Consider the following 15,784-nt stretch of genomic DNA (forward strand, 5'->3'; position numbering starts at 1 on the left):
TCCTGGTTTTGGCTCGTCTGACTGGTATGACTGTTGGCTAGATCACCAGGCTGCTGAGGTTGGTGAGACTTCGTGGATAGTTTGCTGAGATGGCATGAACTGAAGCAACCTCCTTGGTCCTTGAGGCCATTCAGCTAGAGCTCATGGCCCACTCTGGTGAGACAGGCAGGTGCGTGTGAGGTTCCACAGTTGTTTGTAGGGATGTGAAGATTACCTAAGTGATGACCCAAGATATGGGAGTCATGAAGTGAGAGGGGACTGAGCAATGTACTGACACAGGAAAGTGCTGCCCTCTCTGGAGTCTGAAAATCAAAGGACGTGGTTATTAAGTTCCCTTATTGTTGTCCAGTTAATTAGTTGGCATTTTGGTTTCCTCCATCAGTCTAGAGTGCCTGCAGACTATTTGCTGTTGAACTCTTTCTCTGCTCTTGCCACCAGGGCAGTCTATATGAAATGTTAGCAAGTCAGACTGACACTCCAGTTCTCAATGCTGTGTCAGACCCTTGGAGATTCCTTATTACAAAGTTTAATGATACCCGTGTCTTTGAGCTCAATCTTGGAGAAGCCCAAGGAAGGCCTCTTTGCCTTTTGTGGGACTTTAGCTGTTGTCCCATTCCATAAAGTTCTTTGGGATGAGCTAAGCATAGGCATTTACCAGCTTAACTTGCAAGCATTCTCTTGGATTCAAGCCTGCCACTAGATTTACTGCTAGCCTTAGTTGAGTTTTATTACCTGATTGAGTACCTTCTCCTCCACCTCCTGGACTTACCAATGGTTTCTGCCACGTGGTCAACTTAGAATTATCCATAAACCCACATGTCCTCTCCCTACATCCCTTTGGCTGACTTCTGAAGTCATAACCACCTTCAAGCTTCCTCTAATCTATCTCTTTTATCTTTCCCTGTGTCGGTCACTCAGGTCTCATCTCCCATCACCTTCACTGCTCTTCTATATCTTCTTCCACAGTGGCTTCCTCATTCCTGCATCTTGCTCTGTGAAGCCCAGCACCATACTCCCACTGGTCAGAGGGCCTGTCTAGAATAAGATAACTGACCACATGTCATTTCCCCGTGGCTTCTTCTCTTCAGCTACTCACTACCTCATAGAACTTGCAAACTGATGTAATTGTCTTTTATTTGAAGACTTCTCCTGTCAATTGTGTAGCAACTGTGTCATTCCTATTGTCTCATGCCTGCCTGCTTCTCTCTTTTGTTGCTTCTCCAGGCTCTAGAGTCATTCCAAGTTTGCCAGCTTGACATAACTTCCTTCATCATCTGGAAGATATTCTAAATCTATTTTTAGTCAGTCCTACTGAATTTCTTCATGCTGTACCTTCTGTAGTCACAACCCTTCCCTAGACACACTGTATTATATATTTCCATAACTTATTTGTGCTGGCCTCTTTGCTTGAGTAGTCTTTCTTTGGACCCCTGAATAATTACTAATGTGCCCCAACTTTATTCCTGTGATGCCTACTTTCTATTGTCTATCTGTAACATTATCCAAACCCTCATTTTGGTTGTTTGCTTGTTGCTGTCTGTGAAATGGGTAGTGGCATAGGGAACACTGCCTAGATGACACAGTGCATCTGGCCTATTAGAAGTGCTCAGTAGATACCCAGCAGCCTGCCAGCCTGAACTCCAAAGATGATGGTGGTTTGGCCAGTGGCAGGGATTCTTCTCTCTCTTTCCCATCAGGACACTTGAGTGTAACAGCCTTATGTCACTCTCAGTTAGAGAAAATTGAGAATAATTGGCATCTATCAGGCAAACAGCTCATTGATACTTGGCTTCACGAGGTTGTGAAAGATTGGATGGAGAATTCTGTTAGGTCTAGAAAGTTGTATTTGAAAAACTAAAACAAGATGATAGGAACCCATTTAGAATCAGAGTTTTAAAAAATGTGAATATATAGTTGCTTATGAAGAATTTTTCCTCTGCCAGTGCTTTAGCCTGGCATCTCTGTGTGGAGACAGACTGTTAGCAGCACAGGCTGCGATGCAGCAAGGCGCAGGCTGTCAGGTCTGTGGAATGAAGCTCTCCTGGACAGTTACTTGGGAGCAGTCTGTTAATTGCAGAACAAGAAGAATAATGTCTGTTCTACTTCTGGTACTGAGAGTTGTTGGCCACTTTAGACCAGAAACATGAAAGATAAGCAAGTATACATGGGGAAAAGGGGGGCACTCTCCTGACTCCACAGCAGAACTTAGGTGGGCATGGGTTACAGTCCTGGCTCTGTGCCAAAGTTTCTTTTCAGTATAGGAAAACTTCAATGGAAACAGAGGAAGGGGCTCTTCGGCCCTGTGGTCGAGTAGGGGCACCTCTTAGGTAATTAAGACTTTCTGGATGATCCCCATACAGGATGTGCATGACTGGATCCCAACCATTCTTGACTGTACATTGTTAAAGGAAAACACAATGTTTGTTGAGTTTGACCCTGAAGGAGATATGTATCTTAAATGAGTGCTACCATACTCTATCAGGAACTCCATCATGGACGCTAATGAAGAAACCTTCCCAGCTGCCTGCATCCTGTGTGGAGAAAGCCATTGCTGGCATAGGAACAGGGTTTCTGGTGACTTTCAGTGTGCATGTAGGGAGTCTTGACAATGGCAGATCTTAGTTGTGTTTGATTTGGATATTGTGGTTGACTTTTACTGTGGGACTGTGTAGCACAGTCTCCTAAAAGCATACTGTATTGTTAAAAATAAGAATGATGTAGGCACTTATTACACACATGAATAACAAGGCATCTTCTGATTTTTATTGCAGAATAGTTCCTCATAAATGCTAGAAATAGACAAACAGCTGAGGTTGACAAGGGCCCATGAATCCTCTTATTTACCCATAAAGTCACAGTGCTCCATGATCATGGAGACACACACCCCCATCCATGATTACTCCATGGCCAGTTCCTCATCCAGTCACTCAAGCTGTGCTCATTGTAACTGTTCTGGGGCCTGTATGTCCTGAGCCCCTGCCTGGAATGCTGTTGGCTTGTCTCCTGGCTTCTCCTCCCTGTCACCATCTTCTAGCTCCCAGTACAGGAGACACGGCCTCCATAGCCCCTTCCAGTCCCTTTCCAAGCCTCTCTCCACTCAGGCTTTTCGGATCTCCTCCTCATCTTCCAGTTACCAACCAAATACCTCCACATTCATGTTCCAGGGACTCTCCCCCACCCCAATGAGTGTTCAACACCCTATTACCAGATTTCATTACTGTCTCCCTTGTAAATTTCTTCCTCCATGCAAATAACTTTACCAGTCACTTAGTGACAAGATCCATAATGACCGTTGTCCATCTTGTGCCTAGCTACATCTCACTAATGTCACCCCGAGGTAGTTTGCAAACACACTCTTGGTGCCAGTGTTTGAGTCCAGGACCTAATTACCCAGTGCTGGTTTAATCAGTCTTGGTCATCGAGTTCGATAACTGTGCTCCCCAGTTCACCTTCTGCTCCACCTCCCACAGTGTGACATTTCTAAGACACAGAGCTGTGGGAAGTACCCAGTCTTGTCCCACCCTAGTCTTGTCTCTGTGCCTCAAAAATCAGGTCATAAACGTATTAGCATGGTGTTCTGGCCCTTGGAAATCTCTCTTGTTATTATCTCATATTTGAAATTTCCTGCTGTCACTCTTTTCTGTACCCTAGCATCCCCAGAATGGATGCTCTCATACACAAATATATATGAATATATTCAGATATACAAATGCATGTATTTAAATATATTAATGCATTCATGCATAAATATAGATGAATTGGTCTGTGCGTTTTCCTCTCTCTGAATTTGTGCAGTTTCCGCTGTAGCATCTCTGAGAGAACTGGACTTAGCTTTTACCATTTTGTCCAAGTCTCTCCCTCTAGGAAGCATCCTGGATCCCCCAGGTAGAATTCCTGTCTGCTTTTCTAAGGCTCCTTGAGACTTGTGTATAAGATCTGCTTTCAAACAGTTTTATTCTCTGTGCCAGCTCTGACTTGAGAGTGTCCCAGATGCCCCAATGAGTCTCATGACTAGGAGACTGGGTCTTATCTCTCATGACTTCCCTTGCTTTAGGATACAGTGCTGTGGAGTGGTTTTCCATATTCTCCCATTTTGTTGTAATAAACACCACCACTCCATGTCTGGGGGACATTTGTCACTATCTCACAGCAACACTGGAGAGTGGGAGTGGCCTCTGGCTGCCGCAGCTTTGTGAAGTGCTCCATGCCTTCCCCTTGTGAGGCTCAGACTGGAAACTCTACTCTTACTTTGGGATTTCTTGTTTTACTGGAAGAAAAGGAATAGCTTGATTGTCCCATGTAGTGTCCCCTAAGGCCTTCCCTGGAGCAGGTTGCATCGTATCCCAATGGTCAAAGCAATTTGTATATTCAAAGCCAATGTCATTGAGGAAGCTTTCTCCCTGAGGTTGGGGAGCACTGCAGGGTGATGCTCATGAACAGTCATGTACTGTGTGTGTCTTTATGGAGGAGGAGCACATAAGTGAGTGTAACACACTGCACTGCAGTGTGCATGTCAAATTCTATAGCTGCATGCTGCTGAAAGGGACCTTAAAGAACTGTGTCTTTCCTCATTTGTTGAACATTTGTCATTTCAGATCATCCAGAGTCTCAGTGCAGGGACTCTCTACTTCTGGAGTCTCCATGAGAATGGAGGTCAATTGATCAGGTTTCTACTAGAGAAGTCATATTGAGTCAGGTCTGAACTTGGACTCCATCAATCAGATGGTGGTTCAGTGCCAGGTACTTTGAATTCTTGGGGCTCCTGTGGCTGCTGTGGAGGTCACAGCACCCAGTGCCTCCAGCATTAGCCATGTTTAAGAATCATCATCTGCTCAGTAAGACTTGGTGATGTCCTTGGTGCTTGATGGAACCTACTTTTCTGCCTCTTCTGACATCCTTCAAGCTTCCCAATGTCCTCTAGTCCCTTCCTTTTGTGTTGGGCTGACTCATAGGTCACATGAGCTGAGGGCAGACTCTTTACAGGTTTTCCAGTACTTGCTAGCATTGACCTCTGTTAATATCCAAAGTGAGCAAAGTGAGACCTTGAAAGACTCTGAGAAAACTTAGAGCTGGTGAGTATGTGTGTGTGTGTGTGTGTGTCTGTGTGTGTGTCTGTGTGTGTGTGTGTGTGTGTTTATCAACTTATGTGAGAACATTATAGAAAGCTTAAGGGCCTGGGGAGGCTTATGGTCTAAGTTAAGGAAGAGGGTCCCCCTCAGCGCTTCCTTTCCCAAAGAGCTTCCAGTCACTGTTGGTCATCACTATGATGAGAGAACAAAAACTGGACCCAGAATCATTCACCCAGGCAGTCAGAAGCAAGGTCACCTCCTAGATGGATGTGGCCAGGCAAGTAGTCCCAGGGCTATTGGCCATGCTGGAGACTACTAGATGGAAAAGGGAAGATTTCCTTACATACAAAAGTTTCATCTGTCAGTTGGGTGGCTTAGCTGAAGGGCTATCTGGCTCTAAGTCATGTCCTCTGTGAAGGGCAGTCTGATGCATAGAAACCTCCTGACATGATCTCTGGTGGCACAATTGGTTAATGCAGGTACTTATATAAACATGACTGACAGACCCATCATCTCAGCCCATGACAGTTCTGAGGAACCACCCAATGCGGGAAGCTCTCTCAGGTCCCCCTGCCTAGAAGCTAGCTCTCCAGCTGCCCAGGCCTGCTTCCTGATTTTATAGAGTCACAGTTCCATAGCCTTCTCTCAGGAATCTTCTGCTACCTTTGCTCCTCAAAGGCTGCCCCTCCAGGAAAAGCCCTGGCCATCTCTGTAAAGGTTCACTCACTGAGTGGTACAGACTGACTTGTCAGAGAGGCCTAGGTGCGTGTCTAGGTACAGGGAGAATGGAGCAGGCCTCTGCCCAGTGCCTGAGGCTGGCAGAGCTGGGAGGTCAGGCTCCCACCAGCATGTGAGAGTGTAACCCCAGGTTGTGTTACTGGGATGTGTACCCTGCCCTTCTATTTGTTCCCTGAGTGATCCGAGGCAGGGGATTGAACCCATCTGTGCTTCAGACCTCCTTTTTGTAAGCCGAAGAAGATAACTCTGCCTGCCTTTCAGTGTTTGAGGATCACGTATGGAGGATCTTCCATGGCCTTCCAGAACAGTGTTGGGGTGCATTAATACGTTTCTTAGGTCTGTTTGCCAAAGACCTTACCTAAGAACTTTAGAGGTCTCACCACACAGACAGAAGTCTGGCTGGCCTTGACCCCTCAGGATAGGCGCCTCTCAGGTCTTTGCTGCCATTTGTTCTCAGATTCTTTTGGTGGCTCCTTAATCACTGGGCCACCAAGTCCTGTTTCAGGTTCTCTCCATAGGCATGGAATGCTATCCTGGGAAGACATGCAGTCCCCAACTCGGGGCACTGCAAGCTTTGGTTAGCTTTATTCATATTTGCATACCTGCCAAGAGGGAAGAGACTTCCAGAAAACTAGACTCCAGATCTTCCTGATTGCTGATGGTCACAAGTATCTTCCTGGAAATATGTTTTCTGTGGTCAGGAAAGGTGGGGCAGACTCAGGATGAGGAAATGTGTGGGACATCCTTCTAACAAGGGGACCAGGTAGATGCTCCAAAGGTTGAGCGTTGGGTGGGATGTCTGAAAGGCTGAAACAAATTAAGCATGACCCTAGCTGGCTCTGTTTGGATCTTTATGGAAACTGCACACTGAGTTCCTGCCCTGTCAGAGTTTATTATGCCCCCAATATCTTGATGTTTCCTGGGTCCATCCCCGAGTCTTGGTGGGCCACACCAGGCAGTTTTTGGCCTTAGCTCTTGTGTAGGAGAGACAAGCCTGGAGAGTGGGCAGTGTCTATGGGCTACCATGAACATAGTCTGCGTCTGGGTGCCTTTAAATTTGCCCTCCCCTGTCTCCCCTCCCCCTTCATGCATCATTGGTCTTCTCCTTCTTGAAAGCCATACACCTCTGTCCCGCAGTGACTTCTGTCACCTGTGCCTTCCTAGAGAACTCATTAAACTCTTAGCCATTGTAAGACAGTTGTATGCTGCTGGGTAAGCTTGGCTCCTTTTGTCCCCCATGGGATTTCTTCCATTGGTAGAACAGATCCAGGCTTGGCTTCAACTGAAGGAGCTGGACAGACCTCTCGGTTGCTACGGTGCCATCCTTAGTGTGGGAAGGAGACCACAGTGCTAGTCTGGTCGGTGCTGGAGAAGCAGGCACCTGGAGGTTCTGAGAGGAGTGGGCCAGGGACAAGTGTTTGTTTGTTTGTTTGTTTGTTTGTTTGTTCTGGGTCTGTGTGTAGAGAAGCTGGTGAATACAGTGCTCTCTCTACTGCCTCAAGACAGTGGGCACTATTCTCCTGGGCAACCAGAACGTGGCTCTGACTGATGCTTGCAGAATAACCCATTTGTAATAGGCTGTGTTTTGCAAACATGCCTAATGAAGTTATTGCATTAGCTAACTTTGTATTGATGAGACAAAATACAAAGGCCTGGGGTTCCTTAGCCTCACGCGGGCAGAAAACCATGGTGGCAGGATCTCCCGCCAGAGGCTGTTGCTCATGTCTAAGCTGACAAGAAACAGAAAACAGGGGGACAGTGTTTGCATATTTTTTCTTCATTTCTTTTCTTTGATCTCAACTGGAGCCCCAGTGTATTTGATGGTGCTGCTCACATTCGGGGGGGGGGGTGTCTTTTCTCCTCAATGAATGTCTTCAAAAGCTCTCTCACAGACACTCCCAGAAGTGCACCTTGCCAGTCTTCCAGGAGATTCTAAATCAATTCAAATTGAAGATTAACCACCATAGTCCTCATCTATGTCCCTGGGTTTTCTAGAAGCTCCTATTCTGTGTTTTCATGTGACGGAGAACATAAGCTACTCTGTTTTGGCTCAGCTAGAGAACTTGCCTGCTCTGGACCTTAGCTCCAGACTTGGGTGTAGAAATCAGCCTCATGGAGAAGGTCCGCAGACATCACCTCTACTAGGGAGGCTGCAGAGCAGCAGCTTGAAATCCCAGATCCAATTAATAATTCCATAAAACAGTTCATTAGAATGCACAAGTGCTTAACTAAACAAAACCATAATCGAAGTTGTCAGATGTGATCCATGGTTGTGCTAGAATTTTCTCATTCACACATCATTTCCTCTACAATTTAGTTAGATAACAAATACTACTTAGCCCATCAGTGACTTTTTCAGCCATGAAGCACTGTTGGCATGGCGTTGACTTCCCAGCAGAGTGGGGTCTCCCAGCTCGTTAGTGAGAGGGGTCCTGTCTCAGCGGCTCTCCTGCAGCCATCTCAAAGGCTGCCTGGCTTTGTCTGAAGCCTGGTCTTGTGTCTGAGGATGGCATGCTTCTTCTGGTGTCTTTAGAACTGTGTCATCCTGGAGGTAGCTGAAAGGGTACAGCCCATCTTTGGAGCAGAGCTTTGTAACCAGACCACAGGGGAGGAGAGAAACTTGTCACCTCCAGCGTACTCCATATCCCACTGTTCATACTTCGTCCCTTAGTAATGGAAAAATACAGATTCCTTTCTTAGTGGGCTCATTGCAGAGGCTTTTTGGTGTTCTCATGATGGGTAGGGCGTTTGTCAAGTCTTCTAAGGAGGACGTATTAAAGCCCAGGGGTCATAGAGGGTGGGAGAGGAGACCCTGAGCCACAGGAGCCTCACTCGGGTAGCAAGTCACTCACCAAGGATGGGGAAGGGAATGGCAGCATATGATGCACCAAGTTCATGCAGCCCGGGGCCACAGGATACCAAGACTGTTTATGAGGGACCCTTGGCCTCCTGCTATCTGCAGATACCAGAAACAGCATAAATATCCATTTCAAATGATTAAGTTTGTAAGTGGGCACATAGAGATACAGATATCCCTGCACGCATTTTTTTCCTGTGGTCATTCTTCCTAAGTGAAAAAGTTATTTGTACATTTATCTATGAAAAAGGATTTTAGTTCTAACAGGGCTGAGAATCCTGTTAGATTTAAGAGGCCAGATTTCTGATCTTACTTGGGCTGTCTACTGCCCCGGGCAAAGTGAGTTTCTAATGGCCTGTTTTACAGAGCTGGCCTCATCTGGGTGTCTCAGTTAACCCAGGATGCTTTAACAGAATATCGCGGTCTTGGCAGCTCATGAAAAACAGACATTGATTCCTTGCAGATCAGAGGCGAGGCAGGTCAAGATCAGAGCACTGAGAGATTCAGTAGCTGGTGAGGCTGCTTCCTGCTGCATAGACAGCTGCCCTCTCAGTGCAATCTCACAGGGCAAAAGGGTAAGGGAGCTCTTATCAGTGGAATTAGTGTCCTTGTGAGTCCTCTGCCATCATCTTCTAGCCATCTTCCCTCTTAGTAATCATCACACCGAGACCAGGGTCTCAGCTTACGACTTTGGGTGGAGAAGGCACAAGCATTTGGTCCATTGTACTGGACCATATTACAGCTCAGTTTGCTAGCATCAGCCATAGCCCTCGGTTCTCTCTGCAATTGAACACATCCAAACTCTGTCATGGTAGTAGGGACAACATCCATGGTAAGAGAACTTTTCACATACCAGCACTTACCCTGTACTCCTCATGACAAGTCATCAGTATCCCTGATGGGCAGGGCTATGGTGGAAGAGAGATGGAGACCCAGAGGGATTATTTTTTCATGACGTCACAACACATCTATAACCATTTAGTTCTTGTTCACCTCTCTGCCTATAGGAGGTAAACCCCTTATGAGCAAACATTGTCAGCTTTACTCCTTGGGTGTCACATAGGGATGTGATCTGTAAAAACCAGACTCTTGAACTGAGAGACTGAGATTGTGGACCTGTCTCTGCCACTTATAGGCAAGACAGGTAGGTGGACTCAGATATATCTTAGCCACCATGAATACTATTGATTTTTTTTCTCGATTAAGCAAGACTATTACTTCTTGCTCCTTGGGCAATCATTCAGACTCACAGTCATAATGGACGGGTACTCATTGTGGCTCTGTGGCTCATGTGCATGCCCTACAAGGACAACTTCATCTCCTCCTTGGGATGCGTAGGAAGGGCTCTGCTAGTGTTCTTGGTTATAAATGTGTTTTAAAATTTATGTGGTGTGTACATTTGTGCACATGTGTGTTTCTGTGTGTGTGTGTATATATATATGCATGTGTATGCACATGCATGTGTGTATGTGTGTATTTGTGTGTTTGCATATGTGTGTGCATGCATTATGTGTGTGCATGTGTGTGTGTGCACACACACAAGTGCATGGAGCAATATATGCTCTTGATTTTGCTCCTGGGGCTCTGGAATTCTTTCTGAAAGTTCTAGTTTCTTGTCCATAAGTAACCCCGCATCTGGAGGTTGGCGGTTTTCCTAGTTAACCTGGAACTTTTTACATCTTGGCACCCAAAGAATTGTTGGCACCCGAAAATTTATTGTTTAAATTTTGAGTTTCTGGACAGTTCAAGTTGGTAAACCACCTTCAAAAAAATTGTGGACTTGGTGGTGAATCCACTTATACAGTACTTCATTAGATTAAAAAGAGTAGCAGTTTACTTAGAGAGGCCCCTATTCTTAGGGAGATGGTTTAGTTACTGCAGAATGCTTTCAAGATTATTGTTTAAAGAATTTTTTTTCTTAATGTGTGTGAGTGTTTTACCTGCATGTGTATGTATACCATATGCTTAAAGTTCAGAAAAGAGCACTGGTCCCCTATTACTGGAGCTAAAGACAGTTATAAGCCACCATATGTATGCTAGGAATGATCCAGGGTCCTCTACAAGAGCAGCACATGCTTTTAATTGCTGAGACATCTTTCCAGCTCCATATATATGGTTCTTAAATGCTGTGGATTCATGGCCTGAAATATTTTAAGGTTCTCAACAAGGAACATTCCACCTCAGAGGCCAAGAGAGGGCACTGAATCCCTCCATGGATCTGGAGTTAGAGGTGAGCTGCCCAACGTGGGTCTGGGAACTGAACTCTGGTCCTCTCCAAGTGGTCCTAACCCTTGAGCCATCTCTCCACCACCCTATATGTAGTTTGTGAACATGATGGCTAAGCCACTGAAAGGTGAAATGACTTTTTCAAGGTCATATAACCAGTGACAACTACTGCTGATTTTAATGTCCCTCCTTTGGATATAACTTATCTGACGCACAGTGATATCTTCAGTGGATGACAGCTTTTCTCCTTAAAAAGGATGTGTGTCTTCCCATGGCTGAGTTACCTCAGCGTGGGTTTTCCTTTGGGCTCCTGCTCCCATTTCCTTCATTATTAACCCATCAGTCTTTGCTTCCTCAGATCCCCACTTTGCTCACATTCCTCAGGTCTTCTAGGCTTAGGCTCCAGGCCAAGCCCCGGTGTGTCTCCCTCACACAATTCTATTGTTTAACACTTTCTATCGTCTCTCCTGGGTCTCCCAGTCTCCTCCTACTATCCAGATGGGAACAAAAGGCCAGAGTGTAGGCTAGAGTCAGAGTCTATTAGAAATATATCTGGCTTCTGTGGGTTCGCCATTGTAGGGCAAGATTAGGAATACATGGCCAGCGACTGGTGGGCCAATCCCATTCACAAGGGCTGGGGAATGAGAAGGTTCACATTTAGAAAACCAATCTATCCGTGTGACTGTTGTTCTTATCCACACTCAGAAATGCCAGGACCAGTGACCCTTGACTACAGTGAGGCCATCCAGCCATTGCCACTGCAAAAGCAATGCTCAGGGTGCTGCTTCCTGGGAGACACTGTCAAGAGTGTTGCCAGGTAAAGAAATGTGTCTCACTGGGCCAGGGAGGTGGCTCAGTGGCTATGCAAGTGTGAAGGCCTAAGATCAGATCTCAGCACCCACAGAAAATGCTGGTACAATGACACACATCTCCAATGCTGGGGAGGGAAAGGCAGGAAATCCTGGGAGCTTGCTGGCCAGCTAGTCTAGCCAACTGATGAGCTTAAGTTCAGAGAGAGATCCTGTCTCAAAACATCAACCTCTGGCCTTGACATATTCGTGCATTCGTCCATACACATATACATACTCACTCACTCACACACACACACACACACTCACATACACACACATACACAGATATGTGCACACATGTGTATATATCACACAGAGAAATATAAAGGAAATAATAAAGTAAGGTAGAGAGTGAAGAAGGGAGAGAAAAGGAAGGGAAGGAATGAGAGAAGGAAGTAGGAAGGGAAGAAGGAGGGAAAGAGATAAAGAGGAAGGAAGGAAGGAAGGAAGGAAGGAAGGAAGGAAGGAAGGAAGGAAGGAAGGAAGGAAGGAAGGAAAGAAGGAAGGAAGTCCTTACCCTATACTCTGGTTTCTCTTCAGATCGTATAAATCTTTCGCCTTTTACTAAAGATTTTCGTGGAGAGGAAGTCCTTACCCTTCTAAGTGTAGACATCTGTCATTACGTCAGAGGCAACTTCCCTAAAGATTCATCCTTGGGTACATGATGGTAGACATGAGCTGTGGAGTTCTGGACATAGGCCTGGGTCAAACATAACTGCTAACACTCTCTGTGTGACTTTAGGTGGGTGATTTCACATCTCTGAGCCTCGGTTCCTGATCTGTAATGTGCCAATCACTGGATCAGTTTGGGTTCAAGAGTCTCATTAGAGGAGGATATCTTTAGGAAATTTGCTTTTCTGTCCTGGCTCTTTCCTTTGGAATCAAAAGACAGCTCACAGAGAAAAGGCTCCTTGTTGGTGGCTTTTCTTAGCCCACAGAGGTTAAGCACAGAGGACCTGATCCTTCTACTAGCCATTGGCACCATTGTCTGTGACTCATTCAAGCCTGGTCTACTTTCCTGTATATGTCCCAACAAGTCAAGGGGGACTCTGTGACTGCCTAGACACAGATTCCTGTCCACTTACAACAAGCAAACAACAACCTTTAAAGCTTTACAAAAAATAAATTACGTTCCCGAGAGCAGTCCCAGGAGAAATGTCACTAGAGGCACAAACTGCTTTACTGTGACCTATGTAAACATCCCAGGAAATAAACTGACTTCCTGATCATTCCATAAAGTCTCTTGTCCCTTGTCTTGAGGAAAATGGATTGAATTACTTCATAAGCCAATACCTGAAGCTTGGCACGGAAGACAGAGCTCGCTCTGTGCTGAAGCGTGGAACATTGCTTTGTGTTAATGTCATCTTTCTGAATGTGCCAATCATAGCCTTTCACAGGTCCAGGCAGGTCACCCACATCTATGGAAGAAGCAGACCCTGTGGCCAGCAGAGGCTTGAAAAAGCTAGAATTAGATTCTGAATCACACAGATGCTTCTGATTGGAACTTCTCAGAATGGAGCAAGGAAAAGAAAATCAACAGAGGTTGACCAACAGAGGGTGTAGCCTCTGTTATGTGCCAAGAATGGCTCCCATTCCTTTCTTCAACTGTCATATTTACATCTCTTGTCCTGTGAGGGTGCATTATGACTTCCATGTTAGAAGGTCAAGCTGAGCCTCAAGGCGATGTAGTGTTTTCCCTAGGGTCACATAAGGAGTGAACACTGGAGTCTCCTTTTGAGCCCTGGTCCACATACCTGAAACTTGATGGTGTACACTCTTCTATCCACCAAGAGGTCCTTTTTTCTGGCATATTTCTGGGTTCTAGAGAAAGGGGGAGCCTCTGCTCTAGGCTGGTAAATCTATATAAAGCTCCATCGATAGCTGACATCCATTTCTTTCACAGTTCTCATGCTTAGGGTAAACGGAAACAGGTGTATGTGTGGGCTTTCTGCATTGACACACAGACACAAAGCACCTAGGTGACAGAAGAGTTGATGTCATTATAGGATGGGGCTGAGAAGCCACCTTCTCCTTCCTGGAATGTGCTTCCCAGTGTCCCTCTGATGGGCTAAGGCACAAAATAAGCCCAGGGCTCAGGGGCCACCAAGCTTGTGATGGTGCCTGGAAGCCACACAATTCCTGCACAAACTACTGATTTGGATGGAAACTCTGTCACTTAAATTATGTTGAGTGAGGTATGAGCGGGGATGTACCATCATAAGGCTGTGGCTAACTTACTGTCATTGCACTGGGCTCAGGAAAGAACTATGTGTGTCTCTCTGTGTGTAGTGTGTGTGTTCATGCATGTATATTTGTGCTTGCATTTGATGTATACACTTGTGTATGTACCTGTGTATCAATGTGTATCTATATGTAAATGTAGGTGCATGTGCTAATATGTGGTATATATGCTTGTGTGTACCTGTGCATGCGTATGTATGTGGTGTATGTGCATCTTTGTGCCTCTGTGGTGTGTGTGTGTGTGTGTGTGTGTGTGTGTGTGTGTATCTCACTCAAGTGTGTTTCTATTCACTGGTACACTGCCCCCACCTCCAATTTCAAGCTAGAGATAGAATCTGTGGTGACAAAGCACCCTGTGCTACTGCTCAAAAAAAAAAGTCTGTCTGCCTCCTGACAGATTTGGGTCAGTGTGTGACATGGTCAAGAGTACTCAGTGACAAGAGACAGCTCTGCACTGCAGAGGTCACATGCCTCTCAGGCTGAGGGCTAGAAATTCAGGCCTGAACCTATCATAGGTCAGGAATGTCCAAATGACAGAATGGTGGCTTTAGGAGTCAGGTTGTGGGGTCCTGGGGAGATTTAAGAGCAGGAATCTTCCTCTAGATTTCTGTGTGGACTTCAGGTAACCTCCCCTACTAGAACCAGAAAACTCATGGGAATAATATGAAAATATATCAGTGTATGTATACACATGTGGACATATGTGTGATCATGCATGTGTAAATACACTATTCTGCTTTGGATGTGAAATGTCCCCCCTGGTCCCACATTTTGAACACTTGGGCCTCAGTTAATTTGGGACAGTTGCAGAATCTTTAGGAGCTGGGCCCTCCTGGAAGAATGGAGTCCCTGGGGTGCACCTTGAGGTTTAATGGCCAGGACCCTACTTTTCTTTTTGTCCTCTGCCTCCTGGTTACAGAGGCATTGTGAGCGGCCCCCTTATCCACTGGTGCCCTGCTTTGTGCATCGTAGCAGGATGCGTGTGCACTCAAAGACACCCTTCCTCCCTTAAGTTGCTATTGTCAGGTGTTTTGTGACAGCAACTAGAAAAGCAAATGAGGCATACACTGTGTGTGTGCACATAGTATTTTCTTAGGCTGTTTGAACAGGATGCCAAGGACCACATGGCTTCTAAACAGGAGATATTTTTTTCTGTAGTTACAAAGGCCACAAGTTCAGGGTCAGCATGCTGGAATTCTTGGGGTCTTGTGAGGACAGACTGTCCACCTCTTCATTATATCTTCACATGAGGAAAGTGTTCATGAGAACTCTCAGCCCCTTCTTACAAGAGCAGTAATCTACTTCATGATGAGTTCCACCCTCATGATCTGGTTACCCCTGGAATATCTGCTCTCAGATACTATAACACCAGGATTAGATTTCAGCATGTACATTTGGGGGTGAGACACCCAAACACTCAATCCAGACTATAGTGGGTATGTGCATATGCATCTTCTGGGTATAGCCCAATCTCTTCCTTGCATTTTCTGAGAGGTGGTTCTTCTGGAGGGAAGAAGCATTGCATTAGCTCAATATCCCCAGGGCTGGCGGGGTCTGCTCTGGGGAGAGGAACTGGCTCTGCAGTGCTTCAGTTTGGCAGGGGACTCATTAGCTGCCAGCCACTTCTCTGTGCAAATAAGTGTATTAGGTCTGAGACCCTGGCTGTATGGCCGGAGCAATGGACTTCCCGAGTCACTCCCTGTGTGAAACTAGGTCATCTAGCTTTTAGCAGATTCTGTAGCTGCAGCTCCCCACCCCTGGAATCCCACCCCAGTATAGTCATCTCCAGAGGAAACTTCATT

General features: G+C 45.9%; 1 protein-coding gene and 1 pseudogene across 1 annotated transcript in view; both read left to right on the forward strand.

Moving 5' to 3' along the window:
• Positions 1-15,784, forward strand: part of Galnt18 (polypeptide N-acetylgalactosaminyltransferase 18) — a 304,421-nt gene that overhangs the window by 88,084 nt on the left and 200,553 nt on the right. The gene's annotated exons all lie outside the window — the stretch shown is intronic.
• LOC127676890 (uncharacterized) lies at positions 12,262-12,371 on the forward strand (annotated as a pseudogene).

The sequence above is a fragment of the Apodemus sylvaticus genome, chromosome 1 (genome assembly GCF_947179515.1).
Source record: "Apodemus sylvaticus chromosome 1, mApoSyl1.1, whole genome shotgun sequence".
Classification (NCBI taxonomy): Eukaryota; Metazoa; Chordata; class Mammalia; order Rodentia; family Muridae; genus Apodemus; species Apodemus sylvaticus.